The 23,713-nt window shown below is 45.8% G+C and overlaps 1 protein-coding gene across 5 annotated transcripts in view; it reads right to left on the bottom strand.

Annotated features, from left to right (window-relative positions):
- Positions 1-20,172, bottom strand: part of ZNF516 (zinc finger protein 516) — a 105,918-nt gene extending 85,746 nt beyond the window's left edge. For 3 of the 5 annotated variants that reach the window (XR_012659138.1, XM_075084571.1, XM_075084568.1), the window contains exon 1: positions 19,983-20,172. The gene's annotated coding sequence lies outside the window, so the exon portion shown is untranslated. Of the gene's footprint in view, positions 1-1,476; positions 1,547-12,338; positions 12,358-19,982 lie in introns of those variants that run through there. The other 2 variants (XM_075084569.1, XM_075084570.1) reach the window with 2 other exon arrangements.
- Between the last annotated feature and the right edge of the window lie 3,541 nt (positions 20,173-23,713).

The raw sequence follows: 23,713 nt of genomic DNA, 5'->3' as shown, positions 1-23,713 counted from the left end.
TGAGGATGGGCAGTGGCACAGAGATGAAGTTGAGTATTCATGCCTCTCCTCCTGCGGATGGAGGAAAGCAAATGCAGCTGAGTGCATTCAGGCCCCAACAGGAGAAAACAGGAACATCACTGCATGAGGTCACCAAGACATCGTCAGCAAACAGGAGATGCTCAGGTATTTCCTCACAGTTAGTCAGACGCTGTAACTGGGGCAATGATTGTGTCAATCAGCAGTTGAAATGAAATTCACGTCTGAGTTTTGGAATAAAAATGTTAAAGGGTCCTTAACTTCACTGCACCGTTATTTTTATGTGGACAGGTATCTCTATCTCCTCTTCCTTCGACACCTTCCAACTCCTTCAGATCTCCTCTGCTGACCAAGTTGATTAAATATTTTACATGGTCTTGAATAGTACAATTTGAATCTTTAAAACTTAACAAGCGAAACAGAGACATGCATCAAACCTTTTCTTTTGAAAGAACAGAGGAACTCAGAACTGTGAAATCAAACATGGGTTTCTGCACGCAATTTCTGTTTGCCACAGGAAACATGTAAAGCACAGCAGCTAAACCTACACTTCTCGTAAAGTGTAGGTAGAAAAAGCTACCCACCTGCAAGTGAAGATAGGGGACAAGGAGGCAGTCTTTCCACCAGAGGACTTCAAAGCACTCCCCAACTCAAACAAAAATGTCTTAATGCTTCCTCGCACCCCCCGCAGCTGTGGCATAAAGGGACCCAAAGCCTCCACCTCTACCTCCCCTGCCCCTCTGCCAGGGCTTTGCTTTCCACTGCACAACTGCTGCGACAAACAAAGACACCACGCCACAAGGGACATGGGCTCTTTTTTATGGCATTAGGTTGCTCTAGAAGCCTGGCCCGCTGGGCTGGAAAGGATGGGTAAGTGACCCACAAAGCACAAGGCGCAGACAGGCACAACTTCTATGTTGTTGAGTCAGCATAAAGCAAATGATGTTTTCATTTCAGTTTGCACCACTGCAACGGTCTCATCCTATGCACAGAGGGAAGAAAAAATCTGAAGGTAAGATCCAGCTATATTTTAAAAAGTAAAACCAACTTCTCAGCCACCTAATAGGTTTTAAAAAACAATCCTAAAGAAAAGTTTATATAAGCTACCTGCATAGACCACAAGTGATTGTTACATAAATACAGAATAATTACAACTTAATCCCCTGCTTTAAGAGACAGATCTTGTTAACATGAAGAAGTACGCAAACTTTTTTCCTTATGCTGTAAAGCCTCTCTAGATTATTAAATCAGTAAGACTGGGTACTGTATGACCTAGCTCAAACATGCAGACGCCTGCTACACTACAGGATGCCTCACCTGTCAGTAACCACAGGAAGAGTAACTAAGCACAGGGCAAACGAAGCTGACTGCACCCTGATAATTGCAACAACCTGGCCTCATACACATTTTAGCATACCTGCCAATTGCTACATCCCAACCAAATCCTTTCCTCCTCACCCTTGCAGAGTTGCACAGGACATCTAGTGTGTTAATGAAGTCCCTCAGCAGACCTGGTCTTCATAGGTATCTGTGTCACAACCACAAAAGACAAAAGAAACAATGCACATGGATTAAACAAACAAAAAAAAAAACAAACAAACAAACAAAAAACCCCACCACACCACCAAAAGCCACACCTCTCTCAAAATCAAGTCAGCCATTTCATGCCAACTGTTTCCTGAAAGAAGGGGTATAGCAGGCTGAGGAACTGACCCGGCCCAGGACCTCTCCTAAGGTCACATCTCCACCAACAGTCATGGTGAACTGCCATCTCCATGTGCAAGTGCATATACCATTGTGCTTAAACAAAATAAAACAACCCCACACCTCTACTTTTGGCTGGGCAGGAGGATGTATTTTTTGCTCTCAAGATGACCTTGAAGTTTGAACTTTGCTTTCAAAGCCGGAAAGTTTTTCTCTGTTCACACAATGGGGAAGATTCCATGTCCATACGTGTCTCCAGATACTGACACAACAGGGTCTAGTGACTACATCAGTCTTGCTTATAAGCTTAATATTTGCACATTCCTGCTGAGGCCACACAACTAAGTAAAACTGCTTGTCCGTGAAAAAGCAGCAAGTCTGGGGTAAAATGGGTGTACCTGATGCTGCAGCGAGCACTTCCTGGAAAATGTTAAAATACCAGTTTGGATTAACCTAAGCCTTTTAAACTTGCGACATGATGCCTCTCACTTGGAACTTTCTAAAACAAACATTACATATTAAAACCAACTGCCTCCCCCCCCGATAAACCCAATGTTGATACATAATTTTGTAACATTTATGCTGTTTTCAGGAGGAGTTGTTAATTTTTCTTAAGAAGAAGAAGTAATTCTCACTGACTTCTTTGCCTTGGAGTCTTCCAACCACACATCAAAGAGTCTTCTTTGCAGTGACACCTGCAGTGACTCCCTCTAAGCACATATGCAAGCAGGCTGTGTCAAAAAACGCTTCCTAAAGAGATGCCAAAGAGAAATTTTTGGCCAAAAAACATCCATATAGGGGTTGCAGCACGAAAACCTGGGGAGGGGAGCAGCAACACGCTTCCCCTGCTCGACCACCCCTGTTGTCATGACAGGGCATGTGGAGCGACAGGGCAAGATCTCACCTATGCTATGTCAGCAGTGCATTTATTAAATATTTTAAAATGCTAACTTGGGTAAATGAACTTTCCTAAACCTTTGTTCACCTTCTCCTCATTGCTTTTACAAAAATCCACAGCAACAAACACTCCCGCCTGCTACCTCAGTTCCTGACTCTGCACCTGCAGCAGACGCACTCCGCTGTTCTGCAGGTATCGGCGTGGAAGCACCAGCTGGGACTGGAGCCCCGACCTGCAGCAGCAGCAGGGCTAACCTGCACACTGATATCGCATTATACACCCAACTAGGCTTTTAAGTTGGACAGGGCAGCTGCCACCTTGAAGACAACAGCATCCCTTAAGATAATTACAACCCTACCATCTGGGCTGCCTGAGACCCCTCTGACTGAGCATAAATTACAGCTGAATTGCGAAAGGTACTGAGCACCTGAGCATCTTGAAAGACACAGCTGCTAGGGAGCTGTAAGGATCCAGACACTTTACAGATCTGAAAACTACATCTGAGCATCAAGTGCTAAATCTAGCACTCGGGGGCACTGCGGATTTGTGATGCTTCCAGGACTCTGAAGCCATAAACTAATGGATGGATTACACTGATACATAAATACAGTGGTTTCATGCAGTAGACAAACTTTCTCCTGCCATTTAACGTAAATTACCTGGTTTTACACCCTAGTTAGGAACATTAAAAAGAAAACTGTGCTTCTTCTCTTGGATAAGCAATTTGAGCTCTAAAATTAGGCAACAGTGAATCGTTAATTGCCTCTGAAACTAAACCCCCAGTTGTACAGACTGACCCACATGAGCAAATCTTTGCAGTCAATTCAATAGGCTTCCAAGTGGCCACTAGCATCTGCCTACATGGATCAGCTTGCCAGACCAAGGACAAGTGTTAAATTACAAGCTTTGTACTCATGGCAAGTATGTTGATTAAATAAATAGAAAGAAGTTAGATCCATTTTACTACTGGCAGCATGGCAACCCCATGCAAAAACTTCAAAACCTATTTAATTTTGAGCTCAGTCTAATATTTGTTTAAAAATATCAAATCAATACCATCCTTAAATGTTTAACCAAACAGCTATATTTGTCCCTGGTTAAACTCTGCCAACACTGGAAAGGAACCAGAGATTAATTTGGTTCAATGAATTTGGCTTTTAACCTAGACAATAAAATTTACTTGTATAAAAGCTCAAATCCCAACTGGCAATGTAAGGATGCCTTAGGGTACACTCTGGTTCTTGCCAGCACCACATATCCACCTTTACAGCTTTAAAATAAATCTGTGACTTTTTTTTCCCCCCACATGTGTAAGTATACACCATGCTTACATTAGCAAAAAAAAATGAACACTGACTTGCAAGGGTTAATAATACGATGCTTGCTAACGTCTAACCTCAAAACTATAGAGGACTACAACCTACTTCTGCAAAACTGGAAGTGGGGGGTAGGGGGGGAAGGAAATCTTTTGGTCTTTACCAAGATACGAGAACCAGAAATACTGAATGACTGCAGGATTCCTAAGTCCCTGTATTAAATTACATTCTCACCTTTGGCATTAACTGTATCATGCACTTGGCTGCTATTCTAGCAAGCAAGTACGCTTTTTAACAATACTTAGCAAGGTATCTTCTGTTATACTTGAGGAACAACAAAACACAATCTCTGTTTCTAACATCATTATCATGACAATTTTGCCTTTTTTTTTTCCCATTACCTAACAAATCACGTACCATTTTCTCTTAACAACTAACCTGTACTTCAAACAAATACATTCACAGAGCATGCAGGTGTATGTCCTGTATACACAGAGAACCAACTCGGCCAGACCTGCACCTCTGCAATCTCCACGTCAGTGAGTAGCGAGGGCAAAGACTCAAGGAGAATCCAGTCCACCAGGACGGAGAGGAGGCAAGGGGACAGAAGCACGTCACAGTGCACTGTCATAAACACACAGTGTTTTACATCGTCATGTGCAGCCAAGGAGGCACTTGTACCTAACAAGGCTGTAGGTACTCCGTCTGCCTGGTTTTAAAGAGATGGCCAGCATCAATAACAGAAGTCAAACCAACGATTCCACATTTTTCAAGTCCTGGCCTGGTAATACCAACACTTTTTGGTGGGCGTATGAGCGTGCGCGCACCCAGGCAATGCCAAGCTTAGGATGATTGAGTCATAACACCACCCTATAGGGCCAGGCTGGGGAACCATTACTATCACTGCCAAACTCACTCAGAAGAATGTGCCTCTGAAGTCTGCGAGACTCCTCAGATGAGTAAGTAGTCCTCACTGATGTCAGTACAGATTATTCAGTGAGGGCTTTGAAGGTTTTATTTTGTAGTAGTGCATGTGCATATGTGTGCGTATGTGCAGATGCACAGGAGCAAACATGACTACATAAAAGCCATGAAATCATCACCGATCTACAAGGCAGTACAGGTTACAGAAAAAAGCAGTCAGAAAGTGAGAAAAATGACCCTATGCCATGACCTTCAGGTAGGAACAACCTCAGCATAGGCTGTACCTACCTATACCAGGACTAAACATGACAGGGAGTACAGGGTTGACATGAAGTACACAGAGGCACAAGATATATGCCAATAGCATCTCTCCTACCGGCTCTGTCCTCTTCCATCCTGCTACGCTTTCCGTGCCACAGCGCATGTTTAGCACACAATGCTAACCTCTGGTCTCACCTATGCTGATGTAAGTTTAAATTAACATGCCTGAAGTCAGTGGAGAAACACCAATGAAACAGAGTAAGCGAGCAAGGCTTAGTCTCTAGGGTCAAGTTGATACAAAGTCCTAAAGCGATGGGATTTACATAATTTTCTAACTAGTGTCTAGTAGAAATTACAGAGCCATTTACATGTCCATGGGACACAGCACCACTTTACTCCCAGCTGCACTGCTCAGAAAATACATAAAAGTGAGCTTTGTATCTGTGCATATTTACCATTCCACACAGCTCTTACTAATCAGGTGAATTTCCAAAACCAAAAAGTTGCCATTGCTGTTTGCAAAACCAGAGTATCCTTGCAGCGGAGGAAAATTGCATAGACAATACTTCACCCCACAGGCAAGCGCTATGCTCGTATGAATACACCCATGCTACATGGCACGCCAAACTACTTCCTCCTCGGTTGCTCTTATCTCTTGTGTGACTTTTCACTGTCATCTTTGCACTACTACCCCTCTGTAAAAGATACGAAGAGGGTAACATACAGATGAACCACCCTTATTTTTCTAAGAAGCTGGCAGCTTAATTTCTGTGATGACCCAGGTGCGTTGGCATTAACCGCGTTTCTAGGCGCCCATGGAGCAATGCAGAACCAAAGCCCCACGGTCCTGTTTTCCTGCAAGCCTGCAGCAGGACTGGATGGTGCCCATGGTCCCCACACAGAAACCACCCAAGTTTGGAGGAGAGCAGAAAGCACTTCTAGAACATCAACACACAGGCGGCCGTCAGTACCAGGAAGACTGCCGCCAAATTTTTGCCTCGTAAGGTGGTTACACATTGAAATGCCAGCTGAGGATCAAATGCTGAAGTTGGCTTCCCCCCTTCTCTAGTAAAATGCACAGTAAATTCAGTTCTAATATCTTATTATTGTGAAGAGGGTTGTAATAGTTAACAGGCATTTATTAGCATTTAATGTGGCAGCAGATATGCTTTGAAGAATTTTAATGACCCATTAATGGATCCATACAACCACATGTACACAGAGAAGATACAATCAAGTCCAGGGACGATTCTTGCTATGTGTTTGTACACATCCTGGAACAACAGCAACAGATCATCATTGCTACTGGGTGCCACCATATGACAACAGCTATAATTATACTGTCCTGATAAATCATGATCTTTTGTAAGCCTAAACCTCTGACTTTGTGTCAGATAAAAACAGATGCCTGGCATGTTCCCACACACCTTTACCTCTGATCATCATGTGTGGTTTGACTTAGAGGATGACTGTTAGCAAAAGGGAACCGACCACAATGCAGAAGTTTGAAAAAAAAGGAACTGCTGCATGTCCTCATTTTATCTACTTTATAATGCTTAAAACACTAAGTTATTACTTCTTTTTAAGAGATCAGAAACATTATACACAGCACATCCTTTGTAAATTAATCAGTTAAGGTCATAGCAGTCAAAGTCACGTCTAGAAAAAGTGCTTTCAAGGACACATTCATAAGTATTCACAGAAAAGACAGGGGATGAACAGACTTCCCAAGTGCCTTTTTTTTTTTAATGGCTGGTTTTGCTGACACGCATCTTTCACAAACCTAGCTAGCCCTAACAAATTCTATTCATTCACAGCAATTTCTTTGTTTCCTTTTTTAAGGAACTTTGCTGTCAGTGTTAAAAATTAAGCAGCCTTAGGTGGCTGTCAGCATCCCACCTGCCACCCTCCCAGCCTTCCTGTGCCAACAGCCCGGTTTCTCAGCAAAGCCCCATCCTTCTCACGGGCCCCTTGCAACACTTGGATCTTGAACGCAAACCTGCTCCGCTTCATATTCCTCCTCCAAAAACTCTCATGCTCAACATGCCACATCCACCCACTCATCCCAAGCCTCCACCACCTTCAGGTTTTGAATGCTGACACCAGCTCAAGTTCAAAAGTGGGCAGCAGCCGGGAAAGGGGGATCGCAGAGCAAAGTGGATCTGGGCGACAGAGAGACAGGAAAAGGGTCTATGAGAAACAGTGATTCGTGCAGTGGGAACCAAGTCTTAAGTCCCTTAATGAAACTACACAAAAGAAAAATTCAGTTACTTCACACACATGCAAACACACGTGCTTGGCCAACCTCTTCTCCTTGTGCTTAACATCTCCTCCCCATAACCCCCAACACCACCATTATTTGCACTGTAATTTTCCACAGCACCCCCAGTGATGGAGCAGGACGTGCTAGGCACCACACAAACACCAGGTATCTCCACATCCTCCTCCTACACAGCTCTGTACACTCCCCATCTCCTTCTCATGCTGCTGCAGGATGGCAGAGACAAGTAAAACAAGCAAGATCTCAGTTAGACCATGTTAACCCAGACGGCAACGTCCAGAGACTCTGTACAGGGACACAATAACTGCAGGAGCTCCAGCTGCCATCTCAGCCTCACCGCTCATGAAGAAAAGCATCACCAAGGGGCAATGATGCTTCTACTGCCTTAACACAGATAACCCCAGATTCCTACCCTGGTGATTTCTGACGAAACAGAGAACAAAGACACCCACCTACAGAAACCCGTGTCCCTAGGCACAGAAGAAACTAGTTCTCCACCTTCAACAGCCTTCCTGGACACCCCCCGGCTCCTCCAAACACCCACTTGCTCCCCCTCTTTTTTCAGTGTGGTCTTGTTATATCCTCTGTTCCTTTAAGGCTGTGTTCAGCTCCTCACACCCTCCCTTCTCCTCCTGGCTCTGCTGCCCACACCAGCTCTTCACTGCCTCTGTGGAGACCAACGCTGATGCCAGCCGTGAAACAGCTGAGACATCTTTACAAGTCAACCAGCTCATCTTGCCACAGCTCCGCTATCCTGAACCTAAGGTGCAACCTTGTGGGTGGAATTACACAAAGAGTAATTCTGTGTATCTGGTCTTCAATAAAATTTGCAGACCTGCTGTAAGACTCCATGAGGAAACTCTTGAGTTGCACTAGTCAAAATCCACTAGACCATAACAGCGTGGAAGTAAAGCAGGGATGACTCTGTGAAGACCATTCTTACTGCTCCTCCACAAAGTTATTTTTCATGTATTTTTTCCACATTCACATACCCCTATACCTACATATTTTATTTTTAAAAGATTAATGAGAACATTCAAATTTAAAAGTTCGTTTTGCATGAGAAACTGGGATTTCAGTCCTTCAAATACTGTTCTCTTCTCCAAAGTGTAAAATATACTAAACAAAGCAGAATAAACTGGGTTTGTAAGAAAAACAAAAATCTGCTTCATGTCTAGCATCTTCTCAGCTGTCAGACTCACACTTCTGCTCATCTTGTACTTTTTCTTAGATGTTGAAGAGAGTTTAAGTGACAGTGTCCTCTTCCATGGGGACAAAAGAGGACAGAGACTCTCCTGCATGATGGGTGGGTTTTTTTCCTGTGCAGGGGAAGTACCAACTGACAGCAGTGTTCCCAGACGTTACAGAGCCAGGAGGACCACCCAAGGGTCCCTACACACTGCAAGACAACCTGGAACAGAGCAGACTCAAACCAAACTTCAGACAGACTTCTGGATCCTGCCGCTGCCCTGGGCTGCTCATCCTTCACCATGTCCATTACACTCTCTCCCCCATCTCACATCCTTTGGGAGCACAAAACTCACATACAGAAGAGCCAAGTTAAGGGGATAACGTCTCTTCCTCTCCAGTCTGGTGATACAAGCCTTGACCCCTGGACAACAGTCTGAGGGCCTGCAGGAGGCTTGGACAAGGTTTTTGCAAGAGGAGAAGACGACCTAGGCTTTAGAAGTGTAAGTAACTAGCCTGATTTCTTACATCCCAAAGACCCCATTTCCTTCCCTTTCCTCAACTTGCCAGACCAGCCAGTCCCCAGTGGACTCCTCTTCAGCTAATATCTTCCATTCCTCTTTCAAACCAGTTCAGCATTTTGCCTCTTAAACTTTTTGTTCTCCCCATTATTTTCTGTCAGAGACAAGGAAGTGGAAACAGTTACAAGTCTCTCCACCAACGCTCTCCAGTGCTCCAGATTTAGCTAAAAAATTGCAGAAATCATCTTCACCTGCCATTTCATTGCAGTTCACTTGGCAAGTACTGAAAAGCCAAGAAACATCACTAGGTTAGCTAAAGCTTTACACCAGGACAAGGTAGCAAAGGGTGTGAAAGCCACAGCGCCTCCTGAGCTAGACAGCAGAAGATAAGAGCAATATCTAAAGGACTCCATCATGGCTCTCATCATCTACAAGGACTCAGAGCGGACACCTCAGCTTGCAATCCTATGTCTAGCTCAGAGATATACAGGTGGGAGTTGAAAGATTTTGTTATGCAGGGGTACGTGTAAAGGCTGTTTGTTCGCAGGTTAGAAGAGGACACACAGAAGTCATCAGTCCATTGCACAGACTGCACATCATATACACTATCATGACTAAAAAATGTCCTAGGTTCTGCACCGAAACAGTAGCAGACATAACGCAGACATTCAGCAGCAGGCACTCAAAATTTCATGCTTAGTGGCCTGCACGAATTTCACAGATTACCTTGCCGCTTTTGCTCTGTTTTTCAGACTTTTAACATGCCAAGCCACCCCTTTGCAATACCCAGGCTCCTTAGACATGCACTTCAGAGCATCAAGATCTGGAGGAAAAGGCTGCCCACAGTCTAGAAGACACTTTTGAGCTCCAGACACCCTCCTTGAAGTGCATGAAACTTTGAAGGGAAACACTAGCACTCTTCAGCTTTTGCACTGCTTACTTTTGTGATACAAATACATGGCAACCTATAATCCCTAATCAACCTAGAAAATAAATGACTGATAAACCAATCTGCTTGTAACCCCATTAGCAGATTCTGGCTTCAGTATCAACAGGGTAATTTGCTGAGACTATTTTTAATCCCAACTGCTAAACCATTAATCCCACAATTTCCACATAGTATTTCCCCACACACACCCCCAATTTACCCAAGGTTACCAACAACTTTGAAACTCATTAAAGAGCAGATAAATAAGTAAAATTTGCAAATATACACCGCCTGGCACTGGAAAACTGAGAGACTCCGATTACTCGGTTAATCCCGTTAAAGCCATTACTTTCTAATTGGAAGGAGTCATTCAGAAGCAAAGCTGTGTGTCTGGCATGTCACTTGACACCTGGTATGTACCGTTCATGATAAGACCAACTCTCCAATATGCTTGCCACAACGAGAAGAAATGGGTTATTTCATCATATCACCGACAGTCATGGCTCTCTCTACTAAAATCTGTTCAAATTTAATGGGACCGGGCTTATCAACATAAATTGTCATGTTTTCTCAAACGGGCATTAAAACATTCTCCAAGTATCACTATTAATGTCAATATAAATTATGCATCGAAGATCAGAGCATTCATTACAGAGGTAAAATTTATCTGTGGGGAAAGGGGAAAAACAAAAAAAAGAGTCAAACAGAGCAAATCCAATTAAAGTATTTACAGAATTTGTACAGCTTCTCAGTAGTGATGAAAACACTTCTCTAAAAATGGTCTTAAAAAAGCATTCACAGAGTCACTAAAAACAGTACCAAGAAAGTATTGTGCTAACCAGCTAAAGGTACAGTTATACACAGGATGTTGCAAAGGGGCTGACATGATAATACAGGAGACTGGTAGTTTATCCAAGGATGCATCAACGTGCTAGAACAACAATCTGGAAGACAGACCCTTGGTTTCACGTAAGCAGCTACACACAGGAGCTGTATTTAGTGTTGGAAAGGTGGTGGTCAACGCTCCTTTCAACTAGCCGTTCCTAATTGGTATGCATTAGTATTCAAACACCAGGTTGAAATTAGAAGCTTAGCAGGTTTTTGGTATGCTTATAGACACTTCACACAGACACATGAATAACCTTGTTGAAATATTTTTGTATTCCAAGGTTAAAAGAAATGACTTTAAGAGACAGATGGCGAGCAATTGGTACCTCACCGAGGAGTGCCACTGACTTTTGGAAGTTCTCACACAACGCACCGTATGGGGCTAACTCCTATTTACTGCACGTCTTGGGACTTCTGAGAAGAGCCCCATCTCCTGAAACCCTGAATATATGCATAGCTAGGATGGCACGGGGGAAAGAAAGCCTAAAAATACAACTCCCAGGGGCTCCAAACCCAAAGGGAAAATAAGAGACCTTATTTCCCTAATTGCATAGTTTAAGTCAATCCTTAAGCTGCCTGATTCATGGTCTTACCGTACTCGTGGCTGCCAATGCTGGTACCAGCTCACCCATACAAGTGCCTCACAGTCTACTGCAAGGGAAGCCAGAACGCATCCATTAAAATAGCAACCTCTTTGCAAAGACTAGAGCGGGAGGGGGGGAGAAAGTCCTTCCAAGCACATCCTCAACCATCAAAGGAGCAGCTCTAGTTTCAGCCAGCAGAGACCGTAACACCTCGCCCCGCGATCCTTTTACAACACACTGTGTCACTGGCTATTGTTCGTAACTCTTCCCGCAAATCATTTCAACATTCAGAGCCCGACTATTTCTTAAGGAAATTATTCCAGAAAGGGGAGAGGAAATCGCTTACTCATGAACCTGGTATCATTATAACAATAAGGCAAAACAGCTAAAGACACAGTTACATTGCACAATCCTAAATGCATAATTTATTGTACTAGATTTCAGAAAAAGAACATTCTGAAACACTAAAATAAATCAGAGCATAAATGTGACTTGTTGTCAGCTCATACAATATGGGTTAAATGCTACCATATGGTGCCTGCACACACGTTACCCTTTTAAAAACAAAGAACATGGCTAATTTCTTTTCCAAATCTATTTTTAAATAAATAAATGTGATTATTTTAAAACGAGGCTACAATTATGACTAAAACACCTCTGTTTCTACCAGTCTCTCTCTCTCTTTTTACTGAGAACTAATGCCACTTCACTGCTCACCATCTTTTTTAAAAAGACAGCGAAAAATTACTACTAAGTCAGCTTTATCCCTGTAATAAGCCAACATGAGCATTTGCATGCAGTGTAAAAATAGTGACAAGCCAACTCACCGTTCTTCCTTTATTTTACCTGCCGGAAAAGCAAAGCATGCGTGTGTGTGTGTGCAATATGTTAAAACTCAGTGACATATGATCCGATTTTCAGCAAACACTCCCAACAGGACCTGCCCAATAGAGAGAGCTCTCGTTTTCTCTGCACCCCATCCCCCCCCTCCCCCCATGTACTGAAACATACTGTTTCGGTACACTCCCAACCAAAAAGAACAACAACAACAAAAAAAAAGACCAAAGCAAACACGTATGAAATACACAAAGGGTAGCTGGAGCGGATGCTGTTGGTTTGAAAATTGCCTGTCTAGCCTCTGTGCTGAGTATTTGTTTTTATCATTATACTATAAATGAAACATGTCAGGAGTCTAAAAATAGCTACAAATTGTAATTACATATGCTTTGTAGTTTCTGTTTTACTTTGAAAAGAAGATTAAATGCTAGATCGTTTTAGAAACTGGCCTTAAAGATCTGGGGAGCCACAAAATTATTCTACTTTGCAATTTGGAGTACACTGCTGGAAAATATGTCCTTTGGGACTTAAATATGACGGCCCCAACACTGAGGAGCAGGCTCCCAAGGCCATACAGCAAGACAGCAAGAAAGAAAAGGGAGAAGAGTAGACAAAGAAAAAAGTAATTTCTTAGCGATTCTAAGAGTGCCCTGATTACAGATGTAATACTATAAGCTTTAATTAGGAGCTAAGTGCTGTGTGCTAAATTCATCCCCACACGCAGCCCTGTAAATTCAGAGTCACTCTACTAAAGTTACCGTGGGTTTACGACAACCGTACAACAGCAATGCCTGGGTCTTCGGCTTCCCGCTTACATCCCATAATGAAATGCGGATTTCGTCGAACGAGCGTTAAGCTACGCAATATCCCGCTGATACAAATTAAATTCTTTTCCATAAGCAATCACTTTAATCAAAGGTTAGCAAAAATGGATTTTAAGTAGTCATCAAAACATAAGTGGCTTTGAATCCAGAACAGAAACCCTCTGTTCCTCCGCAACATAAGACTTAAAACTGTTTGGACCAGTGTCTTCATTAGCACGTGACATTATCACCATGCAACCAGCCACTGTCCCAGTGTCCATGCAACAGGCACTATTTGCAACGTTAGCTCACAACTTGGGAGGGGTAAACAAACAAGTTATCTTACAGCAGCCCAGTACTACTGCTGTAAAATACCTGCCAGAACTTATTAGGCAATAAATAGTTTGGCAGCAGCTTAAGAGATGCAAGCGTTGTCCATCCGCGCACTAATTTAATCTCAGCACATATGCTTAATGCCCGGAGCCCGTTTGCATAAGCACTGTTGCTGTAATGCAGTTTCAGGAATGCAAGGAGAAACTGCTAACATGAAGTGTGTAACAACGCAGATGGGCCTCTGCAGATAACCAAGATGTAAACAACATCAAAAAATGAATAACCAACGTTGAGTAATCATCGCATCAGAAAAACAGAGCTCACTGGCTTCAAATAGCAAAGCAGGTTCAGCAGATCAAGAGACCGAACATTTGCTGACTAACAGTTAGGTAATGAAAGTAAACATTTGCAGTGAAGTCATCATCCTAATGAAAGCCATGTTAACTACCTGGACCATAATCCACTAGCGTGTTTTAATGCAGGCTCGCTAACATAATATTTACTAGGATCGCTCCTGCTGGAAAAGGAAAGGAAGTCTCATTTACTTTTAACACAGAAGTGACAATCAAGAAATACTGCTATTTGGGAAGTCTTTCTAACTCCCAAGTACTGTACTGATGACGCCCAAAGAGTTACTGTGCAGTTACAGTGGGTAGCTGAAAAACAGAGTTTTGCCTTCAGTGACTGAGTGAGAACAGCTTTATCCTAGCACTGAAGTGTGTAAACATTTGCAGCATGTAAGATGCCTGCTTTGAAAAAGCAATGTTGCTCCAAGGTTCAAATATTTATATTGCAGATATCTAATCAAATAAATGTGACCTTTTTTTTACTGGGTTTTTTTTTTGCCATGCAGTGATTAATTATATGTTTTAATTTTACAGCTACAGGAAAAAAAAAAAAGACAGACCAAAAAACCCCACGCTGTAGTACGTTTTAGCTGATTAACTACCAATATTGCCAAGGATTTCAGAGTCGCATACAGAAACTGTAATTCCACCCAGGGACACCCTCATGCAACTGACAGTAGTCAATGGGAGTGGCAAGCGTGCTTCTTAGGGGACAGCACTGGACTCACAAGCAGCAAGTCAATTTACACACTCTTACCCAACCGAAAAACACTGCACAGCTATGAAAAACAGTAGCAGTCCATTTCCCCTTTCTGCACAGAAATCTAATGCCCATTCAGGCTTAAAAGGTATGTATCTACAAATTCATACTTGCGTCTCCGAAACTTAAACAGGCACATTTTACTTGTAAAATCTGCAAGCTCGGACAAGTTGCTTCCTGTAAAATGCAATCACTTCATATTCCAGCTTTCTATTTTGATGACTTTAACAATATAGTCAAACTCAGCTTTCCAGTTTGAGTACACACATACAGACTTTGTCACTGGTCTCGCAAAAGCTTACACATTGGCTCATTCTGCATACTGTAAGTAATCCCAAAGAAGTCCTAGAAGTACTTGGCATGAATTTAAGTCTTCACAGAAGCGAGGTCCTTCCAAGTTGGCAGGTTTTGGATCATACTAAATATAGATCCCGCCCCATTAGGTGGGATCTCAGTGTAAAACTTGCCAGTTAAGATCACAGCTAACTATAGGTAACTCCGCTGAAGTCACCTGCATGTAAAGACTTTAACAAAACAAAACAAAACAAAACAAAAAAAAAAAGACTAAATCAACTGCCCAAAGTTTGCAAGATTTGGTAACTACATCATTCATCCAATGACACTCTTCCAGGCTGCCCCCTCTGGTACCAGCTACACAAGCACCCACAGCAAGGCACATTTTAAAGGGAACTCATTTTTCAGTCAGCTGAAGCCAACATCCCTGCTTCCGAAGCAGATCTGTGAAATGTCAAGACAAACATCTCTGTTTGCTAAAATGAGGGATGACTGCATTTATGGGTAGTTGAACAGGCAGAGATTCAGAAGGATGGCACAATCGTTTTCACCCCTCCAATGAGCACTTCTGCACTGATAATTGCTATTATTAAATCTTGGTGACAGCATGATACTATGACCAACTATGAAAACATATGATGAACCTAATTTTTAAAGCGAAGACATTAGTCTTGCAGGAAAACTTTTATCTACTAAAGCTGAATGTCACTGCTGTTGCTCCGTGCCAGCCAGCTGTACTGTTACCGAGGTCACTTGCAAATAACAATAGGTAGCTTTCACCTTGGTGATGTGAACTGTTTTCTTTTCTATGATGCACAGAGAAGCAGTCATTCACATTCATGGAGTGCCAGTATGCAGCTCTTGATGCATACTGTCTTAGTCCAGTACAGCAACTTAGAAGGTCATCCTGAGCTTAGATAGGAGCCTTGCTAAAAAGTACCACTCCTCCTCTAAAGGGTGCTTTGGACACCCTTCTGTCAGATCACTCCTTAAAACAATGTTATTCTCACCAATGTTTCATTTTTCTCTTTTTCCCTTTTGTAAGCATTCTCTCTGCATAGTACACTAACAGTTTAGAGGGGGGTTATAATGCCCTATTGTTCACACAGACCACACAGTACTTACCACTAACTAGATGTCACTTCAACATCACTCAGTTTTATAGGAACTAAAGGCTTGAAAACAAATCCCAGGCAAGAATTATTAGAGACACCTGAAAAATATTTTACACCAGGAGATAGTGAAGGTGTGCGCCATGCCAGTAACTCAAATCACTTTATTGTACAGGGGTCATTCAAGACGGCTATGGCAGCTGCTCTTGTGAAATGAAAGATGTCTCCTGGAATAACTACATTTTAATACTAATTACACCACAGCTGCTCCTACAAAACTTCATCTTCCCATTTTACCAGGAGGAAAGCTCCAAAAACCCCTGCAACCTCCTCACTGCCCAGCAGGACAAGATGGGCTGCGCAGGGCAGCGCATGACCAGGCCGGCTGGCTGTGGGTTTGCTGTGGCAGAGCTGAAGGACATGCTGGTGGGAAACAAAGCGGCAGCGCTCGCGGAGAGACGACTCATCTCATCCAGCTGCCACAAACAAAACTACAGGAGTGAAACTCCCAAAATACTCCCCATCTCGATGAAACCTTCAGTCCCATCACCACTAGCCCTCCCTAGTGCTACTCTCCCCCCAGAACACCCAACACCTCTTGCAATACAGTTATTTTTGGCCTGCTAGCAGCAGCCAGCCTGGGGGCAAGAGTGGGGGGCCTCACTGAAAGAGCACATGTGCCACTGCACCCAGTGCCCGCTACCACCTGCACCCATCCGTGGGGCACAGCCCCAGCACCACACGCACACACGTGCGTGTGTACACACATGCACCTGCCTCAGTGAAGCATCGGCACACCTGCACCCATGCGAACCCCATCTTGATGCACGCACGCATACCCAGCTCCCCTAAACCCCGCAGGACCTGCGGGCACACACATCTGGCCCACGTGCAGCGATGCAATATGCCCCATCCTCGGCTCTGCATGCATGCACACACACACGCACCTGCCCTGCATGCAACTCTGTGCCCCCCCCCGCACATACATCCACACACCCCCCACAGGTGACTACAGGGAAGCAGCTGCAGGTCACTGCCCTCCCTCAGGGTCAGCATCCTCCTGCTTGGTCCCCCCTCAGGACACGCCAGGCCTTAATGCACTGCGGGAAAGCAAGGGTCAAAAATCAAGACATGCACACCCCACAAAATAAAACTCTCAACTATCGACCCACCCACACGCCACACACAGGGAGGGGGGGCACAAAAGAAATCTGACAGAAGAGCTTGAAAAACAGACCCCCTCAAAAGAAGCAACCCACGTTTTGCCATTCAGCTTCTGCTTAAAATTATGCTTTTTTCTTTTTTTTGGGGTTTTTTTTTGGGGGGGGGGGGGCAGGAGCCAACCAAATCCACGGTTGCCAAGTCGAGTTAATGAAAAACCCTTTGGCTGTTAACTCATTTAGTGCAGCAAGCATGAAATAAAGTCCGTGGCAGGGGGCCAAAGCGCAGCGGCCCTTTGCCGGGCAGGCTTCTGGGACCTCTCCCTGACCGCCGCCGAGGAACCAGCCCAGAGCTGAGCAGCCAGCCCACAATTCTGAAGAGCTGAGATTTGCCCCTAGAAATCAGTGAATCTAAAAAAAAAAAAAAAAATATCGATGGCACCGCCAAGCCATCGCAAGCGGAGATTTTTCGTAAGGGCACTTTTGCATCCACTTCCAAAGAAGCAGCCCTCCCGCCCCCCAGCCCCAGCCCCGAGCGGGACGCACGCCGCCCGGCGGGGCGGAGGATGCGCACCGCGCCCGAGCACGGTGAAGGCAAGGCGGACCGGCCCGGCCCGGCGGCTCCTCGTCCCACCCCGACACCCCGGGGCCGGGCGGGGCGGGGCGGAGCGGGGCCGGTGGCGGGGCGGGGGGCGGGACGGCGGAACGGGGCCGCCCCGGCGGGGCGGGGACCGCAGGCGGGGCGGGGGCTCCGCCGCGCGTCCGTCCGTCCGTCCGTCCGTCCCCGGTCCCCCCCCCGGCGCCCTTCCCCGCCGAGGAAACTTCTCCGCTCGCCGGGGAAGAGCTGGGCTCCCCGAGCGGGGAGAGGCTGCCGGGGGGAGGAGGAGGAAGAGGAAGAGGAGGCGGAGGCGATAGTTGCGCTTCACCCCCAAAATGGGACTTTGACCTCGCACCGCTCTCCGGCGGACCCCGAATCGCACATTTTTGTCACGGGTCGGATCCCACCGCAGGTCGGCACAGCGCCTCATTTATGAACTCGTCAGCCTTAATTTCATTATTGAATCATGCGCCCAGCAATCGTGTTTCCTTAAGAAAGGACTGACCTATTTTTGGCTGGAGATAAACGATCATGTTAACAGATGTTAATCTTGTAATCTGTTTTTCCTGTAAGCACTTCGCATACCCGCGATTCAGACATTTAAAAAAAAAAATAATTAAAAAGCAAAAAAATCTTTCCCAAACGACTTGACGTCACGATTCAGTTCTTATAAAAAAAAAAAAAAAAACCTCGCAATGGTTTCAAAGACATTAAATCTTTTTCACTTTATAAATGCTGATTTGTTCTGCCTCAACTCCCACAGGCTTTTATTTGCATTTCAAATTCCACAGGTTACACCAGTCGCCTTTTCAGAAAATGTAAACCAACAATAAGGCAGCAAATGGGGGGGGGGGGGGGGGGGGAAGGGGGGGGGGGGAGGGGAGCCCTGCATCTGGATTAAATAGAGACCAGAATTAATGTTTAGAAAGTAGCCCGAGCAAAATCATATTTGCACGCCCAGTGCCCGAGCGCCTCCGTATCTATAGGGGTAACGTAGAGGATAAGCTGCGGGCACACACAATGCGCGTTCCCCAGAAGATCCCCGTGTGTGTTGCCGGGAGCTTATTAACGCTCCCTAATAAATGGTGCTGACTCCAAACCGACACTTTTCGGCTTAAAACGCAGGGTTTGTCTGCAGCAGCTAATTGCGGAGGTTCGCTGCTCGGAGGGGAAGAACGGCGGCCGGCTGTCATGCCCCACACGCCTCCCCACACGTACCGCCGATTTTAACACCCCACCTTGCTCCCTCGTAGCAAAGTTTACCCATCCAAACTTTCCTCAACTTGCCCCGAGTACTTAATTCGCATTAGGATCGCGACTAGGCGCTATGCTAATTATCACCGAAGATAGTAGCGGGGGGAGGGAGGGAGGGACGAGGAGGAGGAAAGCTTTTATAGCACAAAATGTCTGGAACTGCGTTATTTCTATTCTTCTTTCTCTCCTTCCTCTACTCCCCTCGACACCCCCCCCCCTTTTTATTTTTTTTAACATGTACATTAAGCTCCCTACCTCTCCCCCCACCCCACCCGCATCAAACGGGGCTTATTTTCCTCTTCTGGAAATAATCGCTAGGGAGACATTGTCCTCCGAGCCCTTCTCCCTGTCTATATGTGAATAATTGTTTTCTCTGCCCGCCCACCCCCAACTTCCTTTGATAAACTGTGTTACTTCTGTAACGGGGATCACGCAGCTAGCGACTCGCAACGGAGCGGAGAGAAAACAAGGGGGGGGGGGGGACACGACAGACACACGGACGGACAGACGGCCACGCATCGGGCATTTCACGCACACGCTCGATCAGTACTATCGCGGGGGGAAGGGGGGGCACCCGCTTAATAATTTAAGTGGCTACTCGGGGCTCCCAGACCCATCACCCACCTTCATTAGCCGAAGCGTTTTACTTTAAAGTGAGGCAATTTGTTCTTTGTCTCTTAATGGATTAATATCGCAGCCCGCCGCGCCCCCCCCTCCCCTGAGAGTGTACAAAGCCAAAAGGCTCCCAGAGCCCGCAAGCCCCCCCCCCCCCCCACTGCAGTAAAACCGACCTCCTCCTCCTCCTCGCCAAACAGCGCGAAGTTACCATTTTGGAGCCGCTCTGATGACCGTGGGTCAGTCCCCGTTCCAGAAGTGGGGGGGGTCGAAGTTTCCCCCCAGCCCCCCCCACCAAAGGGGCGCAGGCCTCGGACCCCCGCCCCCCGGTCCAGCCCCCCCCCCGCCGCCCCCTCACCTCCGGTGCCGGCGGCCAGGCGTGGGGAAGGGGGCGCCGAGCCACCCGCCGCCCTGAAGGTGAAGGCAGGCGCCGCATGCGAGCGGCGGCGGCGGCGCGGAGCTGCACATGAGCCGCCCGGCGGCTCCACTGGCGCGGGCGGGGGCGGCCCGCCGGCCCCCGCCGCGCCCCGCCACCGCCCGCCCGCGCGCCCGCCCGCCCCGCCGCGCGCCGCCCCCGCCCGCCGCGCCCCGCCCGCACGCCCCCCCCCCCCAGCCCGCACCCCACCGCACACACACGCACAGGCACACACCCCGCCCCGGTGCGGAGCCCCCACGCCGGCCACTATTGTCTCTGCGCGGTGTAAAGTTGGGGCGCGGGGTGCCGCCACCCCGGGGCCCCGCTGCGGGGGGGTGCGTGCGGGGGGCGGGGAACCGGGCCCCGCGTTGTGCGGGCGCGGAGTCGCGCTTCTGCCCGCCGCCGCCCCGGTTCCCACGTACCTCCGCTGCGAAAGGTGCGGGCTGGAGTTGTCCCAGATGCATTTCTATTAGAAACTTTTTTTTTTAATCCTCCCCCTTTTTTTTCTTTATTTGGGGTGGGGGCGCGAATTCCACCGGTAAAATATTTATGGATCTATTGAAATGCGCAGAAACAACAACATTAAAGTCCTCAATCAAGATCAAAGAGGAATACTGTTCAACAGCCACGCTGGGGAAGTTGAAAGACCTCCGAACAAATCAATCTGCCATATGGCTTTTTGGAAAAAAAAAAAAAAAAAAGAAAAGAGAAAAAAGCCAACCAACACAAACCCACCACCCCTCCTGTGTCTGAAAAGTTCAATTCTTGTTTTCCTGCGTGTTTGCGAAGCTCAGTTTAATCACGCCAAATATGTGTGCCATAGGCGAGGGGAGTCTGTTTAGTCTATGGCTGGAAAGCCCAATTTAATCTGCTAAAGCTCGGTGCTAGACATCAAGGGTGTGGAGGCTTTCTTTTTTTTTCCTCTTTCTTTCTTTGTCTCGTAATGTGCGATGACGTAGAATTGACAAGGAGGACTTTTGACGGAGGCTCAGCGTTATCTCGACGCCCCGGAGCGCCCTGGGCCACCGCCCCGGGCCGGCGGCGGGACGCCCACCCCCCTCCAGCCCCGGGCACCCCGGCTCCGAGCCCCCCCCACCCCACGCCGGCCCTGCCCCAGAGCACCGGCCCCGCGGCCGCCTCCCGCCAGCTCCGTCGTTTCTTGGGACGCAAACTGCTCCTGTACCGCTGGCACAGCGAAGAAAACAAAAATTGGGGCGGGGGGGTTGGGGGGGGGGGGAAGCTTTAAATCCTGCCCTACGCAGTGCTTATTACCAGAACCCTCGGAATAAAGGAAAGGGGCGGGGGTGGGGGGCAGCGAGCGAGAGAGGGAAAGTTGGTAATGAAGGATACACGAATCATAAAATGTAAGCTATGTGTGATTAATGATCTGCACTAATTTGAATAGCAGGCGTGTTAAAGGTCATTGACAATTGTTGCTGCTTTCAGCATGAATGCCTGAGTGGGATGTATTTGGGACAATCAAATTTAATTCTAATTCACAGGGAAAAAAAAAAAAAAATTCTCGGCGTACGTAGCAGCTGGTCAAAATAGAAAGAGGACGCGCTTTTAAAAAATGCACTTTGCCTGTCCAAAGGCAGCTTCCTCACATTGAGGTAGTGTTTTTTAAATGCCTCGATAGTAAATAATGTATCTGGAATGTCTGGGTTTTGTTCCCGATGCATCGGCACCTCTCCTGCATGCTTTTTCAATCGCAGGCCAAATTGTGTTCCCGGTTACTCCAGCCTTGCAGCGTTTTGTGGGAATTCCGAGTGCGCTGATGCCGGATTTACCTGTGAGGGGGCCGGAGCAGGCGTCACCTCCCTAAAGGTGAAGAATTCACCCCAGGCATACGCCTGTAACGCAAGAGTGTAGATTCTCTAATCACAGTTTATGAAGTAGTTTAGTGTTTCTTTACACAAAGAGTAAGAAATCCATTATAAATTGGCATTCCTGGGCAGTATTTAGAACTACAGTATTAGGCTAATAATTTCCATATGGCGAAAATTGACAAGTCAGGGCAATGAAAGGTGCGTGAGACTTCCCAACTCCTCTACGTAAAAATGTGATTTTTACGACCTACTCCTTTTTCTCTCATTGTCTGTATAGATTCGCTTCCTTAGACAGTAAAACATGAGAATGCACAACACAGTGCTTGCTCTATTACTTGATAGACTAATGCTTAAAACGCTCAGCAGCTTTCCTGGTTTGCTTCCGCAGGGCCCAGTCTCACGCTCCCTGTTCCCCTAAAAAAATAGGATACTGAGGCTGCGGGGGTGAGAGGGCTGGAGAACCCATCACACGCTTAGTAAGTGAGGGGCATTCCACTTTAATGGAAAGGCAATTAAAAATTCAGAAGATGCAGAGACTTTAAAAACAATCAAGCGGTATATTAATTTCACGGAAAGTCACTAGCAGCGTTCCTCTGTCCATGTAATTTTAAATAGGAGATTTTCTCACATTTCTTCTGCTGAGTCCAGCACTTCTGGGTTTTAAAAGCAAAGCTGGAAGAGCAGAAGAATTTAGAGATATACAAAATGCATTTGCGTAATATCATCGATGTTGTCAGAAATTTCAGGTGCAGGAGATATCCTTAATTTTTAAATCGCCAGTAGCGTACCATTACGGTGGGTGATTAATCTGTTTGCAGACACTGTTTACCCATTTTATCTTTGCCAGAAATCTTCCAGGAGATGTCCTCCCGTTTCAAATTCTTTAAATTACGGTATTTCACATGAGAATGTCAACGATATTAATGGCTCAATACGTGTTTTGCTATTTATAGACTTGCATGTATAATAACTCTGGCTAATGAAATACTTGGAGCAGGAAAACATTTATTTACTTTTGCTACAGTCTAATAAATTATTTGTTCAGCGTTTGGGACCAGGCTTTCTCAAGTTAAGGAAAATGGCATTTTGATGAAAGTCTGGGCGATGACTTGTCTGCATAACTTAGCCTTAGGAATGATTGGTGGCAGTTTAGATAAGAAAAGGTTCCCGGAGAAACACCGTCGTAGAATGGCAAGGAAAAAAGGCCGTCTCTGTAAAAGCAAAGCTGAAAGCATATATAAATACTTCAAGGCAGGCAAACAAGCCAAGTTTGGATTACATTTTATTTCTATATGTGTGCGCGTGTGTGTCTGTGTGCGTGTGTACACGTGTCACGCACACAGATATATTCGGTGAAACGTCATCTAGAGGAGTCGTTTGCTTTAGCTTTTGCCGTATAGCTTGCTCAGGGTTACTCAGGTTTTGTGACAATGAGTATTTTTTGTCGTTACAAATCCATCTGAAATTTAGAGGATGCATCTAAATAATGCTAATCCAGGATGGCTCTTGAGTTTTTTTCTTCAGGAATCTGTCTCTCCATTTCAAGGCTTGGACTGGCATTTTCATTGGGGTCTCCCATCATATCTGTCTCTCAATGACCCTTTACAGTTAGTTCTCCCGTTCTGCCAATAAAACAAAATAAATCTGTTTTAATCAAAAGCAGAGATTTTGCTTTCAAAGTGTAATTGGGTCGGGAAAAAAAGAGCACGCAAAGCCCGACGACAAATAATCTTGTACTAGTCTTTACATTCTAAACCAGACTTTTTCTTGGTATATTTGGAAATACAAAGAGCATGTGCAGAAGTCACAAACGGGAAGGAAGGCACAGGCAGCTCAAATACCCAT

The sequence above is a fragment of the Phalacrocorax aristotelis genome, chromosome 2, assembly GCF_949628215.1.
Source record: "Phalacrocorax aristotelis chromosome 2, bGulAri2.1, whole genome shotgun sequence".
NCBI classification, from domain to species: domain Eukaryota; kingdom Metazoa; phylum Chordata; class Aves; order Suliformes; family Phalacrocoracidae; genus Phalacrocorax; species Phalacrocorax aristotelis.
The sequence above is the reverse complement of the archived record's forward strand: the minus strand, read 5'-3'. Positions and strand labels throughout refer to the sequence as shown.